Source organism: Peromyscus leucopus, chromosome 10, assembly GCF_004664715.2.
Source record: "Peromyscus leucopus breed LL Stock chromosome 10, UCI_PerLeu_2.1, whole genome shotgun sequence".
Classification (NCBI taxonomy): Eukaryota; Metazoa; Chordata; class Mammalia; order Rodentia; family Cricetidae; genus Peromyscus; species Peromyscus leucopus.
The window spans coordinates 4,550,465-4,567,343 of record NC_051071.1 but is presented as its reverse complement, the minus strand read 5'-3'; the positions used below and the strand labels follow the sequence as shown (position 1 = coordinate 4,567,343).

Genomic DNA, 16,879 nt, shown 5'->3' with positions numbered 1-16,879 from the left:
CAGGACATATGGTATCAGATAGCCTTAATTTGAATAGATTTTGTAAAAGACACCCAAAGGGTGTTTGGGGATCGGGCTCGAGAGATACAGCTGCCTGATTCACAAGTCTGTGCTGGGACTCAAAGTCTAATGCAACATGTCCACTGCTATTAGGCTTTGGGTCAGAGAAAGGGGTGTGTGGGATATGCCCTTGAGCAGAACATCTTCTACAGAGGGGTCCCACGGAACAAAGGTGGAACTTTGCTCCAATAATGGTCAGGGGCCTGGCATGACTGAGTCTTTGGCAGGACAACCCCCAAATCGGAGGAGGCCCTGGGCCTCTAAGGCAATGACTTGGAAAAGACAATTTACCGTGCCAAAAGCCAATCTAGTGTGGCAGAGAGCATGTGTGGGGAGAGGGGTGTTTTCCCACCACATAACCCATGGCTGATGGGGAAAATCAGACCTCCTGAACAACATACCAGACGAAACATTTCCGTACCCTGATACTGAGCCTCTCCACTGACGCAGTAATCCAAATCAAACCAAATCAGATCAAGTTAAGAATTAAAAGTCCAGATTTAATGAGTAAAGTGCTCCCGGATGATTTTCCAGCCCCCAGAGAGGAGATGGAGAGAAGAGACTGAAAACCACGTGTCCGTTCTATTGGGGGGCAGTTTAAGTACCCTGTAGGAATGGTCTTGTGCATCTCTGGGGGAGGAACTGCCATTTTATGGGTCTTCTGAGATGAGGTAGGACTTGGAGAGAGGGGGGACTGAGGTGGAGCTTCCACCTAAACAATAGATTTTACTGTAACCAATAGGAAAGGACTCAGCATTGGGACAAACAGGGTCCCACCTGAGTTCCAGCACTAATTTGATGAAAGACCTTGAGAAGTCACTGGGATCATCTTACTTATCTGTCTCCTGAAGAGAATGAAGCACTTTCTCATTTTTTATTTTTAGCTCTAAGATGTTGTGACTTTGTAGCTAGAGTTTTCCTGCCTGGCCCACAGTCAGGACAAATCTTTGTCACCCGCCATTCCCACAGCCACTCAGACCCAACCAAGTAAACACAGAGACTTATTTTGCTTACAAACTGTATGGCCATGGCAGGCTTCTTGCTAACTGTTCTTATATCTTAAATTAACCCATTTCTACAAATCTATACCTTGCCATGTAGCTCGTGGCTTACCGGCATCTTTACATTCTGCTTGTCCTGATGGCAGCTAGCTGTGACTTCTTCTGCCTTCCTGTTCTTTTATTTCTCCTCTCTGTTAGTCCTGCCTATACTTCCTACCCAGCCACGGCCAATCAGGTTTTATTTATTGACCAATCAGAGCAACTTGACATACAGACCATCCCCCAGCACAGCCAAGTGCAGATCATCTCAGACACCTGCACTCAGGCCCATGGTCCTAATCATCCTCTATGCGGACCTGCTGGGTAAAGCCATGAGGAATCCAAGAACAGGCTCCCACAGGACATACAGAACATCCCACAGCATGACTGCTTTCAAACATTTCTAAAAAAACAGTGCTTATTGTTGGAACACCACTAAGCAACAGCCTGAAATGAGAGCTAGAAATGGAACGAGGCTCATCAGAGCCATGAAGAAAGCTAATTCCATCATTATTGAACGATTATAATGCACGAGACTATGACTCTCACACTGTGCAAAACACAACATTTTTTTTGTGTGTACACACATTTTATGGCTGGTACATCAGAAAATACAAATTAGCTAAAGTGCACCACTGTATCGATACAGTTGTAATTTGGTGTGCTACTGTGTACTTATCACCGTCAATATTATAAACTGCTATCCATCCTGGATGTACACTAGTATTTTAGAAATGATAAACATACTCATAGCATTTTTTTGCACTTGAAATAATTCTACTAGCATAAAATTATAAATAAAAGTATAAAAAGTTATATTATAAAAATTATAATTCCACAAACCTGGTATTACTGTATCAACCACTGTAACCAGAAGTAGGGAATCCTCTGTGCTATACAGTCTATGGGTTCAATAATATGAAAGTGGCTAAGTAAATTATGACTACAAATCTTAAAAAAAAATTCCATTAAGTTATAATTACTGGCAATATGTAAAAATAGGAAAATGAGTATAATATAATATTAAATGGGAAAACAACATAAAAAAGGTAAGAAATATTTATGGATACTATGGACGTTGACTGGAAAATAATCCTTAGAAAAGACATCATAGTATATGGAAAGGTGATTTTTTTCATAATACTATTTGAATATACTTATTGTTAGTATTTTATGTTTTTGTTATGTTACACAGACAACAAAAATATACAATTGTCACTCTCTAAGAGCATATTCTCTGTAGATGATGTTTGTAGCTTATTCAATAGGTGTTTTCAAAAGCCTTCTTTGCTTGTCTCACACAAAGTGTTGAGATGCTTTGAAGATTTCCTAGCCCCCTTGGCAGCTGGTTGTTGCTAAAGGACCAAATCCTGGCCAGGCTTCAAGGGGAAAACCTGTTGGAATGTCATGAAAAACAGACAATTCTCTCCTCATAATGAGGTAAGATCTAAGAAGAGGATATGTATGTGTGTTGTGTGTATGTATGTGTGTGTGCAGGGCAGAGTCTACATTAGGTATCTTTTTCAATTTTCTTTTCACATCACTTTTGGGGAAGATGGGGGTCTCTCACTGACCCTAGAGCACACTGCTAGTCTGGCTGGTTAGCAAGTCCCGGGAATTCTCCTGTCTCCACTTCCATGGTGTTGAGATTATGAGCACATGCCCTCATGGGTGCTAGAGATTCAAACTCAGGTCCACATAGGTGGCAAGCATTTCACCAACTGAGCATTTCCCCAGCCACAGAGGAGAATCAGTTCTGTCCATATCTCTTTTGTTCTGCCTTTTTACCTTGAAGACTGTGTCTAGATGTTGTGCCAGCCATCTTGCAGCATAATTAATTCTTTGAGAAGGAACAGCTGAAATGATAGAACCTTAGTACTTGATGGTATTACCCACTCATTGAAGGAACCCTAAGACTTCTCGATAACCACATACACAAATGTATTTATGGTTTGAACCTTTATTATGTTTTCTAATACTTGCATCTTAATGCATACTAACTGATACAGTCAGACAAAAATGTTAGCATGCAGTTTTGTCCAAGGATAAAGAAACCACAAAGTGAATAACTATAACAACACATATAGACGATATCATAAAATGTTATACTTTTAAAAGAAGAGAGTGAAAAATCACTAAGTCAGTAAGTACTTATTTGCTGCACGTTTCCCTGAATTTGCTGATATTTCTCAGTACAAAAATATTACTTAATATTTCTAATTAAAATAAAACAAAGATCCACCTTATTTGACTTGTAATCTTTTTCAAGTATGTATACCTCAGGAAGCCAAATATTTTGTTTTGGTGCCGCTTTTCATTCTCCTTGCAGCCTCCCACTTCCTTTCATTTATTACTCAAGTATATAAGTTTGAGCTGTCTGGGATGTGAGGATACACTACCTAGGGGGTGAGAATGTGATTTCTTTATTGGTCTAGTGTTCTTCAACTCAGCTTCAATCTGTTCAGTACAAATCTGATTCTGAAGATGATAATGAGTTATTGAATTTGAGAGAATGGAATGGATTGCCTTGAAGGTTGGAGAAGTTGATAACAAAATAGCTTGTTATAAATGGACTCTATTAAATCCCACATATTCTATTCTTCCCATGAGTACCACCCAGGCCAGACCTAGGACTCACTACATCATTGAAAGCCATTGCAGAGTGCACTCTCCTGTTTTCATTTTTAATCTGAGGGTCAGCTAGCACTATGTCATCGACCAAACCAACATGTGAATGGTAGGAATGATCCATGATACTGATCCATATTGTAATATCTGATGGCAGTATGGGGAGAAGTGCTACCATGCGTCAACTCTATGATGACTTTTGTTGGTTTGGATGCTCTGACTGGCTGGGAATTGAGGGACAGTGTGGTGAGTGGCCTCTAAAATCTTCATGAAGCTTTTTGGGAAAACAGTGATAGTTAGAAACCTCTTCTAACTAACCCTGTTAGTTGAGATCACAATATCTTCAAGTCATTGAAAACATACCTCAAAGTGTCATATACATATGTTCTAGTATTTTTGGGCTTGGTTGGTAAAAACAGACTGGCTGTATTTGTGAACATCCTAATATCCCTGTATACATGAAGCCCTGTGCCTCAACTAACATGGCTTTGGGTTGCTCAAAGCTCCAATGATGCAAATTAATAAAATTCACTGTGAAGATTACATCAAGAGAATTAACGTCCTTTAGTTGAGCAATGTTAGTCTTTCACTTCCATGGCCCTTTCTCAGTGGCACTGATCACTTGTAGACCTGCCTTGACTGATTACTGTCTCTGAACATGGCAGAATTTAGCTAGGTCTGTGGGGACCAGTAAAGCAGCAAGACTGCTTCAAAATTCCTTCAAGTATTGATATTTTGAGCTAACAAAATAATTAGGTCTTCATTCTTGGATTGAGTGCAAAATAAACTCCAGAAGAAAGAAAACAGTTTTCTGAAAATATCCTTTCCTTCCCACAGGAAGAGCTTGGCAGTGTCCACTGTCAGCAGCTGTGACCGGGAGGTGATCTTATTGTCCATGTCTGTAGTTATTTAGGCTCCATAGAAGTCATGACCTGTATACCTAACTTTTATCCAAAAGAAACTCTCAAAAAAAAAAAAAAAAGAAAAAAAAGAAAAAGAAAAAGAAAGTTTAACACAAAGAACTTCCTTAAGTGTGTTCCAGAACTCATCAGCTCTCTTTATAAGAATGCATGTAACCAAATTGTATTTTTGTGGTTTCTGGATAATTCTCACAATTGAAAACACATTCTTTAAAAGATCAACAGACCCACCCATGTAGGAGAATCCAATTAGCTCTCCCCAGTTGGCTGCCTCATGGAATCACTGTCATACCCCCTCCCACCTCATGGAGAGGCCTGTTCTAATATGCCTTATCATGTGGTGAAAGGCTGGCTGGGAAGACCAGAGTACTTCTGTGTGCCTGAACTACTCAGTTCTGGAGTGCTGGCAGCTGGGTGATATTCTGACCACCCAGTGCTCCATTAACTTATTCAGAGAAGTTAAAACAAAGCTGAGACTTCTCTGCGAATTTGGACAGACTGTTGGTCCCCATCCTAGACTTTTCACTCAACTCCATACATTAAATGCATCTGGAGATTTTTCCATCCAAGTGAGGCTAAGGCATCCTGACCTCATTAGTTGTAGCTTAAATTCTCTTTGCTAAATTTCACAAAATATAGTCAACCAAGGGAAGTCTGTGCATCCATTGGAATTTTATCAGAGCAGTAGAAGAGCTTCTCTGGTAATAGATCTAACATTATATAAGTGTGGGAGTGGATTGGTTGACAAGTCTGCCTCTGAGGCTAGAGCTTGAAGTCAGTAAGTTAGGGTTACAATGTGTATCAAGTGGAGGAAGCACAGCCATACTAGAGCATGTGAGGGTGAGGGGGAAGAAGGGGGCCAGTGGGACCTCACCATAGATTCTTGTGTTCCTAAAAACCTCTCACTTCTGTGGTGCAGCTGTCTTTTGGAAGAAGCTGGCCATTGCCTCCCACAAAGGGGAGGATACTTTGCTCCAGAATCACAAACACTGACAGAGAAGAGTAGTTGTAGCTAGAGTTTTCCTGCCTGGCCCTCAGTCAGGACAAATCTCTCTTACCCACCAGTCCCACAGCTGCTCAGACCCAACCAAGTAAACACACAGAGACTTTTATATTGCTTACAAACTGTATGGCCATGGCAAACTTCTTGCTAACTGTTCTTATATCTTAAATTAACCCATTTCTATTAATCTATAAGTTGCCACGTGGCTCGTGACTTACCAGTATCTTAACATGTTGCTTCTTATCATGGCAGCTGGCAGTGTCTCTCTGCCTCAGCCTTCCACTTCCCAGAATTCTCTTCTCTGCTTGTCCCGCCTATACTTCCTGCCTGGCCTGTGGCCAATCAGCATTTTATTTATACAGAGCGATATCCACAGCACTTCCCTTTTCTTTCTTTTTTTTTAAAAGGAAGGTTTTAACTTTCATATAGTAAAATTACATATGACAAAACAGTTATCTAGAAAGAATTACAGTTACAATATCTAGTCTATTTAAAATATCTAGTCTATTTGTATTTGGCAAAATTAAAGAAGATATCCTATCTCTCTTATATTTGTGAGTCTAAGGTTTCATATCTAACTTATCTTTTATCATAACTGAGGAACAATCTAGTCTTCAACTACATCAGAGACTCCAGAAGGATATACTATTACCTGAGAGCCAGGAGAAGGATGCAAGCAACTTTTGGAAGTCTTGCAGGGTAGACAGAGACAGCTGGCAGCCTGGACAGTCACCTAATGTTCCTTTGTAAAGTTGGGGCATCTGTCTTCAGCCCACAGGCCTAGTGTCTCTCAGTCATTTCTCTCTGTGTCCTGTAAAATGTCTGGCAGTTTCCTCTGCAAAGCAGGAACTTGAAGGACCATTTTACCAAACAAAGTTCAGTGGTCCCCTTCCTATGGGTCCTGCATGTTCAGTTGATCAAGCAGTCCAGGCAAGAACAGTTTCTTGCCCAAAAGGCTATTTTTGCCAAGGTGATGATAAACTCCATATGGAGTGTCTTCGATGCCCATCCTCCTCTCTGAAGTAAATCAGTGCTGCCAGGAGCAGATATGTCTTATTGTCCAGAAAGTCTAAATTTTTAAAACATTTTAAATGCCATATTCCGTAGGTCTTTAAAGTATTTGAAGATTACCTACCTAACTGAATTATATCTATGTATACCTAGAAAACTTAACATGACTATAAGTTTGACTATCATAGAAGACTAATTGTTAATCTATATTTCTTAATTATCCATCATAATCTAAATAAGATACATAAATATAATACCTCAAATGAGAATAAAAATATATATACAGTATAACAAAAATTTGTATCAATAAACTAAAATCCACAGCAATGTAAAACCTTTTTAAACAAGTTGTTACTATTTATCCTATCATATCTATATTTTCTTTTCATAATATGTTCAATAATCTACCTTTCATCATTTTTATATCTTCCCCCTTTTTTTCTTAGAGTAGATTTAATTATCTACCCATTTATCTTATTTCTTTATCTTTTTTCTCAGAGTATACTCGATGATCTACCTCATATCTATATTCTCTTTTTCCTTTTTTCCTTTTGGGTTAATTGTCAAATTCTAGGAAAGGTAGTTATATCCTTTGTTTTCTCCCAAAATATTGTGCACCCTAATAAACTTATCTGGGGTAAGAGAATAGAACAGCCACAATATTAAACATAGAGGATAGGCAGTGGTAGCTCACGCCTTTAATTTTAGCATTCCAGAGGCAAAAATCCCTCTGGATCTCTGTGAGTTCAAGGCCACATTGGAAACAGCCAGACATGGTGACATATGCCTTTAATCCCAAGAAGTGAGCCTTTAATCCCAGGGAGTGATGGTAGAAGGCAGATAGATATATAAGGCGTGAAGATCAGAAACTAGAAGCATTTGGCTGGTTAAGCTTTTAGGCTTTGAGCAGCACAATTTAGCTGAGATTGATTCTGGATGAGGACTCAGAGGCTTCCAGTCTGAGGAAACAGGATCACCTGAGGAACTGGCGAGGTGAGGTAGCTGTGGGTTGTTCTGTTTCTCTGATCTTCCAGCATTCACCCTAATACCTGGCCCTGGGTTTGATTTTATTAATAAGACTCTTTAAGATTCATGCTATAAGTGGTGGTAGCTGGAATGCTCTTTCATCATTTCCAGCAGAGCCCATCTCAGCAATGGCATGTGTGAGTGGCAAGGGCACCCTGTGCCTGCACCAACCTTGTCAGGATAAAAGTAATATGACTATATTATTTCCCTTCTAAGTAAGCCAGTTGGGCAAGAAAGAGAATTATGGGAAATGTAGTCTCAGCTTAGCTAACCAACATGTGTAGTATACATCTACCAAAGAAAAGAATAAGGTTAACTGAGTAGTCAGACTTATTCATGATGATAGGAAATCAGACACTTTAACTTATTTAACAGAGTCTGAGATGGAACATGTGAAAACTGAAAGTTTGGGGCCTGAGGAGGTGGCCCAGCAGTGAAGAATACTTATTCTCACACAAGACCAGAGTTCAGTTCCCAGCACCCACGTCAGGCATCTCACAGCTGCCTGGAACTCCAGCTCCAGGGGTTCACTGTGCAGCCCTGGCTGACTTAGAACTCACTCTGTAGACCAAGCTGGCCTCAAACTCACAGAGATCTGCCTGCTCCTGCCTCCCCAGTGCTGGTATTAAAGGTGTGCACCACCACTGCCTGGCAAAAAACCAAAAAACAAAAAAACAAAGAAAGAAAAACAAAACAAAACAACAACAAAAAACAAAACAAAAGAAAACAGAACAAATAAACAAAAACCACAACTTTTTTTTTTAAGCTAAAAGCCCAGCAAAGAGAAAATTAATAGACACTTTGGGCAAAGCTAGAAATGTTAGCCATACATGAATCCTCCTCAGGGAAGGAAGAGGCTTGCCCGGGGTCTCGATCAGCAATGCAGTGACAACATCAGAGGAAGAGACTAGTTGTTCACTAACACTGTTGGAGTGAGAAGTGGAAAGGGACTCAGGAGAAAACCCGGGACATTTAGGACTCTGCAACACCCCGGAGAGGCTAGCTCAGCAATCCTGGTTCTTTCTCAGCGTCCCTGGAGGAAGTACCTCTGCCACATGAACCAAGGGGGAAGGGTGACATTTTGGAGCATGGCCTGTGATAGTCATTCCATTCTTAGCAGCTTGGGGGAGGAGCAGAGATTGAGTTCTCTGAGAGTTCCTAGAATTTGTTTTTGTTTCTAGACATGGTTTTACTATGTAGTTCATTTTGGTATGTAACTTGATATTCTCCTGCCTCAGCTTCCTGAGTTCTGGGATTCCAGGCACGTGCCACCATGCCCACTGGGTTCCTGGAATTCTTAGGACTCTCTCACATCTTTCGACTCCTATAATTTTCTCTAAAGGAACCCAGCACCTTGAGCCATGTCCAGATGGGCAGAATGAACCAGTTTTTTAAAGCTACCATGGTGATAACTGCTAATGACAGACATTCTGAAAAATTTCACATTGGAAGATGTCTACTTAGGCTTATATCATTAAGAACTGTCTCTTTTTATATACCTCACTAGCTTATGCATTTTGCTAATTGCATGCATACAATCACCCCCAAATGCACTTATCCTTGACCTGCTCATGTTATAAATATTTCAGTGTTTCCTGTCTGAGAAGATTGTTCATCTCTTCCTCTGTGGATTTCAGAAAGAAATTCATTCTGGGCAACACTAGGAGTGCTTCTTAGACTCTGAGGAAGTGGAAATGCAGGAAAATTGTATTTTAGTTTTCACAATATTTTAAAGGAAGTTTAAATGTTAGTCTGAATGATATACATGCAAAGAATGTTTGAAAGGGGAATTAATGTTATGACAAAAGCTAACGGGGAAAAAGAAAGAAATGCTTTGTTTAATTGATGAAAAGACTGGACTGTAAAGAAAGACAATGTCTCCCTGGACACCTGCATTGCCCTCAAAATGTTATTTTCTGTGTTTGGTAGAAAGGAATAAGTGCCACTTGGATGGACTATATTTCAGTGCTGTGACATGAACTAGAAGCATCTTCAGAATGCAGACTGCATCAATATTTGAACAGCTCAGCAACAAAAAGTGTTGAAATTGCTTTAATGCATGTACTATAGTGCTTAAAGTATCCCACAGATTATCTCAAGACCTACATAGCTTAAATCAGTTTCTATCAGAGATATTGACACTGAGAACCCAAATTATATAACAGGTCACAAAGAATGGGGCCTTAGCTACTTAGGGTTCCTAAATGGAACAGAAGTGAAAGGCTTTTTAACAAGCCCAAAGAGCCAAACCAGTCTGGTGCTTTGTGTGAATGATGGCCTTTTTCAGGATAGCTTTCTCTCCAGCACAGAGTATTCACAGTGATCTTGGTGAATTGGAGCCCTATAACACAGGTCAGTCTAGCGCAGGCTCACCACCCAAAGACAGATGGAAGTTGGGGGGTCTGGGCATAGTCAGGTGAGGGACCACCTTGCCTCCAGATGTAACTGATTTGTGGTTCTCTTTCTTAGGGGAAAAATGGATTTCTGATTAGAAAAGACATGTCTTCTTTCCTCCCCATAGGCTAGGAGAACAACATTTCTGTGAATACGTGTCTGACCACTTCTCCTTTTTTACATTACCACCTGGATGAGTAAGACCTATTTCTCTTTTTCCTTTTCTCCTACCTCATCACTAAAGAGTCTTAATGCAGATATAATCAATTATTCATTGGGATTCATTGATCAGTCTTTACTAGAGTAGAGCAGATTTATCTCAGGGTAAAAACCAAGACTATAATGGGCTATACAGCATCCTTTTCCCTGGCAAACCCATAGATGTACAGTCTGAGCTCTGTGATACCCCTGCCTTAAGAAGAACTGAAGAAGTACCTGCCCAATACCTGTGGATGCTGTGGGAGAAATGAAGACAAGGCCTTTAGAAGATTCCTTTGGGGACACTGATTTCTAATTGTTCCATGTACTATATAGCCACTTGGAGGCCTGATATTGACAGAGACTTCCATTTTCAGAAGGAATCATAAGCCAGTGTGGTACTGGCAATCCTCAATCAAACAGAGGGCTATGAGCCATACACTTAAGTCTCCTCAGCATCTTGTAACTTTTGTAGCTCACTATAACAGGGTTTGGCCATGAGAAGTAGATCCAACACAGTATTGGATCCAAATACCCTCCAAGCCTGCTTTGGGGGGAAAGAGCATTGAATCCCTTATAAGATTAATTTATAGCAACTTTTAATAACTACAAGTGACCCAAGAGACACCAAATCTGCTTGAACTAATACTAAGGGTTAGGAAGGGGTGATCTGACAGGACATTGTTGAAGGAAGTGACTTCATATGTACATAAAGCCATTTTCTTATATTGCTTCAACAAGTTGAGACTATTCAAATAAACTGATTACCTAAAAGTTTAATAGTTTAGTTTCTGCAGATTTTTAAATCCAGAGGTAAAATACAACCACAGGCTAAAAGGAGGTAAACTGTGTTGATCTTTTCCAGTGCTATCTCTGAGGATGTTCCCTCTGTCCATAACATGAGTTCAGGGCAGCCCAGGTCTTACAGGGCCAGCAGCAGAGAACCCCAGCTCCGGGCTCCGCGTGGCAAAGCTACAGAAAGCCCCGTTCCCTCCTTCACTTTAGTTTCCTCATCCAGCAGATGCCCACGTTGGTTCTGGATCCTTAACTATTCTATATTTCCTCATTGCTTGCTCATATGTACTTCAGCACCCAAGCTTTCACAGATTCCCGAGTGTTTGGTACACGTTGAATGTAGGTTAAATATACCTCAATTAAGTAATTCCCACATAAAGCACCAACTATGTAAACAGATTCCCTTACTCCAGGTTTGTGTATTACTCTGGAGTCATATTTGATCTTTTCCATATTCCAAAGGGGAGTTAATAAATGGATGTTGGTGATGTATTAGGAACCTGATGTGGTGGTCCCTGGGATCGGTCACCTGGGATCCCAGAAGGCTCTGTCTCCATTAGTGAATGGATCTTGGTCACCAGCATCTGGTTTCTCCACTGCAGCTATTTTGACACCTCAGTAGTAAAGGCAGAGAAGCAGTATATAAAAGCCTAGAAGATAGCAAACCCTTTCAACACGCCTAATTTATATCAGAAGTTGGAGACTGATCCCAGGACAGTGCCAAGTGACCCATGTACCAGAAACTGACAGCAATGACAAAACATGCTATAAAATCTGGACATAAAACCATAAGATCCTCAATCATGACCACACTCAGTGTTCTCCTTGGGAAGTATGGATAAAGAAGAAGAGGCTGCCAACTGCCCTTCTTCCTACAACGGGTTCTCGACCACCCTACGGAGGGAATGTAGGGACAGGAGATACAAAGGAAAATACACCAAGTCTAGATTCTGATCAAGGTGAAACTTTATTTTCTTCAGAAAGGTTTATATAGTTCCTGCAGGGTGGGGGGAGCAAGAAGCTGTCATCTGCATAAGGTGGGGCAAGCTAACAGGATGTTTGTATAGGATGTTTACAGGGTGAGAGGGTCAAGGGCTCTGACTCAATGTCCTGTTGCTAGGCAACCTGACAGTAAGATGATCTAGTTCCCTGTCTTATTGGGGTCTGTATTTTTCCACTAAGTAGAGATTCTGTCCTTGTCCCTGACAAAGGAGATCAAGCAGAACCAATAGAAGATCTTCCAGAGAATAAAAAAACAGGTACTGAAAGCGTTGATGCCTATGGGGAGAAAGACTTTGACATAGTCTTGAAGCATCATGACAGGGCCAAGGAACTGGGATGTGCCAGCATGGCTTACAACCAGTCAAGCAGCTGTGTACTTTGAAAAGGATGACCACGACAAATTCCTGGAGTTTGTGAGACCATTGCAATGGGCAGAGAGGATCAAAAAGACTACTAACAGATTTCCAAAGGTGGCCAAATTGGCACTTCCTATTTCAAAGAGGAAAAATACAAAGATACCACCATTTCCATAAGTCTCTGACATAGAACTGAACCCCAGATAGGCTCACAAAAGGCCAGCAGGCAGAGAAAATCCTGAAAGAGCAAGAGTAGCTGGCCTACACCAACTCTGACTTGGCATTGGAGGAGAGGAATATGGGCAACAAATGCTTCCAAAAAGGGGACTAGTCCCAATCTATGAAGCATTATACAGAAACCATTAAATGGATCCAAAGAGATGCCACACTGTACAGGAACCTAGAGTTACAGCTGGTGTTCCAGGATTGTGAGGAATGCAGCCAGCTGAAGCTGACGTTGATCAAGAGTTACAGAGGGAAACAATTGTCCTGGGTTCAGGGAAGGCTATACCCAAGCTAGGGATGTGTACCAGAGGGTGCTGTACTTCAGTGGTAAGGAGACAGTGGATAGTTACCAGCATTATATGATGGTGCAGTACAATTGCCAGGATAGTTCAGAGGATGTAAAGCAGAAGACCATGGCAAACCTCAAGGTGTGGGTTTTTCTTGCAGTAGATGGGAACAAACACAGAGACCTACAATTGGAGAATGTACAGACAGTGAGAGACTTTGGAGTACTCAGTCCTAAATGAGATGTTTTCATCAAAGCCCTCCCCTCAAGGTCAGGGATCTATGCAGAAGAGGAGGAGAAAAGGCTGTTACAAGCCAGAGGTGGTGACTCCAAGGAAACAGTGTCTTCCAGACACAGCAGGACTGATTCACATGTGAACTCATAGAGATGGTGGCACCATTCACAAGACCTGCATCCGTTCAAGCCAGATAGGGTCCTCACACTGAGACAGGGAAGTGGACACAGGCTTCTATCCCTAACCAAGAAACTATCTGCAACTGACAATGGCTGGCAAAGGAAAAACCAGTTTTCTCCAGTGAGTCACCTTAGGCATATTAACCATACCTTAGGGTGGGCTACATGCCCAGGAACAGTTGGTTGGCCAATACAAAATGAACTCAACAATAATTTTGTGGACTTTCTGTCTCATTCATGTGTGTTCCCATACATATGCCAGTGCACATGTGGAGGTCCAAGGACAACTTCCAGGAGTCAGTTCTCTCCTTTACATCATTTGGGTCCCACAGATGAAACTTAGGTGTCTGGCTTGGTGGGAAGCACCATTATCAGCTGAGCCATCTCTCCAACACAAATTCCTCTTTTAATCACTCTTTCTCTCTCCTCATTTTGTCCTTTTTTTCTCACATCCATTCTTTTAAGATAAACCTCTTACTCTTATTCACCTTAAATGTCTATGCTAATGTCACTGAGATAGTCTTATTACCTACTGTTCTAATAGTTTGACTTTTTCTCATTTATTGCCTCTCCTGATATGCCCTTGCTGTGGTTTATTAACCCACATGGCTTATAAATTAGTATTAGGAGCAAGTTTAGAAAGTGTTTCACACTTTCCCACCTGGTATATCTGTATTTACTAAGCTGTGGAAGGATCAGTCCAGGCCAGTTTGTGCTTGCTTCTGTGGCCTAGGAGTTTCACTGTGCTGGATCCTAGTGATTAAAGTCAACTTCTTACACTCTTGTTTCTTAGGTTTTTTTGTGCATTTAAGTCCTTTGGAGGAACTTCTAAAAGTGATAGGATATTCTGCCCTCATCCCAGGACAATCTCATTGGAATTTCTGCAGTGGCCTACAATTATTAGCATTTTAAAGCTCCCACATCACTCTAACATGCAACTTAGCACAGACTGAATTAGGTCAACACCCCCTTAATAACACTCCACAACTATTTTTCAAACTTAGAAGTTTAAATCAAGACACATGGCTAGGCATATGGGCACATACCTGTGATCATAACTGTTTGAGAAGCCTGAAGAAAGAAGATTACAAAATCAAGGCCTGCTTGAGCAATTCAGAGAGATCCTGTCTCATAACTTTAAAAGGGCTAAGTATGTGTGAATAAATCTCTTGTGTTCTATTTGAGAGGCCCAGGGTTCAGGACACAGTATCCTAGAGTACTGGGGGTGGGGGGGAAGACATCAGTTCATCCTTGGAATAATTAAACTCTGAGACAAAGTTAAGAAAGCTTTGTGTTTATATGAAATAACCATTCACATGCGTGTTTTTAGACTCCAGGATCCAGACCCCTTTCAAATCAGATGTCATGCTAAGGTCAGTAAGCTAGGAGTCCATTTTCCTGCTCCTATCCCTGGATAATGTGGTCTTTTTTTTTTTTTTTTTGTATTCTTAGGAGAGAAAGATTATCAATTTGCAAAATTTTTGCAGCTGGGAGGGTGGTGAGTGGGGCCTTATTTTATTTGGGGTTACAATGGTGGCCCTGCAGGACTTAATAGTGTTCATCTGTCCTTATTTCTCTTTTCTCATAGTCTCCAGTGAATCCATCTAAGCCTTAGTGACGAAGGGCTCCTTTGGTGGTGGCCAGCCTTGCCCCCATTCTCCAGGAAATCTGGGAGATTTCCCAGCTTAGAAGCCTTCTGGAAGTTGTAGCTAACAATCTCAAGGAAGCACCCTGGGAGAGCATAGGTTCTTTGAAGATGTGAAGTCTCAGTGGACAGGCCACTGGACCCCTCTCTCCAGGGAAGGGCAAACATGGAGCCCTCTCTCTCCAGTGAAGGGCAAACATGGACCTCTCTCTCCAGTGAAGGGCAAACATGGAGCCCTCTCTCTCCAGTGAAGGGCAAACATGGACCTCTCTCTCCAGTGAAGGGCAAACATGGACTCCTCTCTCTCCAGGGAAGGGCAAACATGGACCCCTCTCCAGGGAAGGAGAAAGCTGTCCCCACTCTAGTGAAGGGCAAATGTGGACCTGTCTCCAGGGAAGGGCACACCTGAACCCCTCTCTCCAGGGAAGGGCAAACCTGGACCCCTCTCTCCAGGGAAGGGCAAAGCTGTCCTTCTTGCATCTGCTGGATGTGCAGATGCCACCCCAAGATGCCACCTGCAGTTAAAGAGCAAGAAGTAACTGGACTGCTTCCCAAGGACTTGTGAACAAATTCTTGAAATGTGTATTGAAACGAACCCATAGGGTTTGCTATTTTCCTATAACACTAAAAATCCACTGATTAGTTAAGAACAGCCTTAATTTTCACATTGTTCCCTCTACAGTGCCCCTAAGACTGTAGAAGGGCTGTAGAGCTGGTTCCTCATCATTTCTACCTTGGCAGCATTAATTTAAAATTTGAAATACAACTATGCTATTTACTCTTCTGTAAGAGGACACAAATCTTTCCATGCTTGTTCCCTTCATTTCTAAATTATTTGCTTTTCTCAAAAGATATTAGTCTTTACCTTTTGTTTATCTTTATCAGTTTGTTTATCTTTATCTTCATCAGTTTTTTTTTTTAGACAGGCTTCTCTTAAGGTGATTTTAGGGCCCTCTCCAAAGGCCCCACACAGTGATGACCACTAGAGTTACCTTGGCAGGAAGGATTTGGAAGGAGCAAAAGCACTCATATTTTCTATATAAAACTTTTTACTTTCTTAAGCTAGAACATATTAACTAACTTCATATTATTTTAAAATATTAAATAAATAAAGTCACAAAGACACTAAAAATGTTAGGATGTTTGCAACCTCTTACCATGCAGTTTCTTATAAATGTACTTATGCACATAAATAGATACACAAAATAATGTTTGTAAGGAACATAAGATACTTCCTAGAACATTGTAAATCCATTGTTTAGTAAATAAAAAGTTCAATCTATGTGCTTTAAGAAAGGATGAGCATTAAACCTTTTCCAAAAGGAAGTTCTGAGTGTGGAGTATATCAGGTTGCTTGTGTATAACTCCTGATATTTTCTTTGTTCTCAAGAAACTGGAGTGAGTCAGAGTCGAGGTGCATTCTGAGTTTAGCTCATTTCATAGCTCAAACTGACATGGGCATAATTTAAAGCTAGCAGGCTTGTCCAAAGTTTCAGCTCTTAGTGGAAGTTGTCAGATTTTGATTGATGGCATAGGATCAGGGGTTCTGAACACTCATTGTGACTGACCCAGGCTGAGCACTGCTAGGCAGATGGTATGCTGTATTCCTGTGATTTTTATGATTCTAGCTAAAGCCCTTGGACATGAGTAGCTCTTGTATCCTGAACTCTTCAGTGGCTTCTGGACCCTATCCCTATAACCCCAACACATCTGGCTGTTTCCTCAGACCTCAAATCTCAAATAGACAGTACTAGACTTTGAACAGTGTCTGAGACTTGGGTCACATATGAAATTGGAGGTGGTCACAAATCTACGACTGCGGAGAATAGGAGACAGGGCAAACCAGGGACCACTTGTGGGAGTAGCCAACCAATAT

General features: G+C 41.1%; 1 pseudogene; it reads left to right on the top strand.

Annotated features, from left to right (window-relative positions):
• The first annotated feature begins 3,904 nt into the window (after positions 1–3,904).
• Positions 3,905–14,973, top strand: LOC114708332 (annotated as a pseudogene).
• Positions 14,974–16,879: the final 1,906 nt, after the last annotated feature.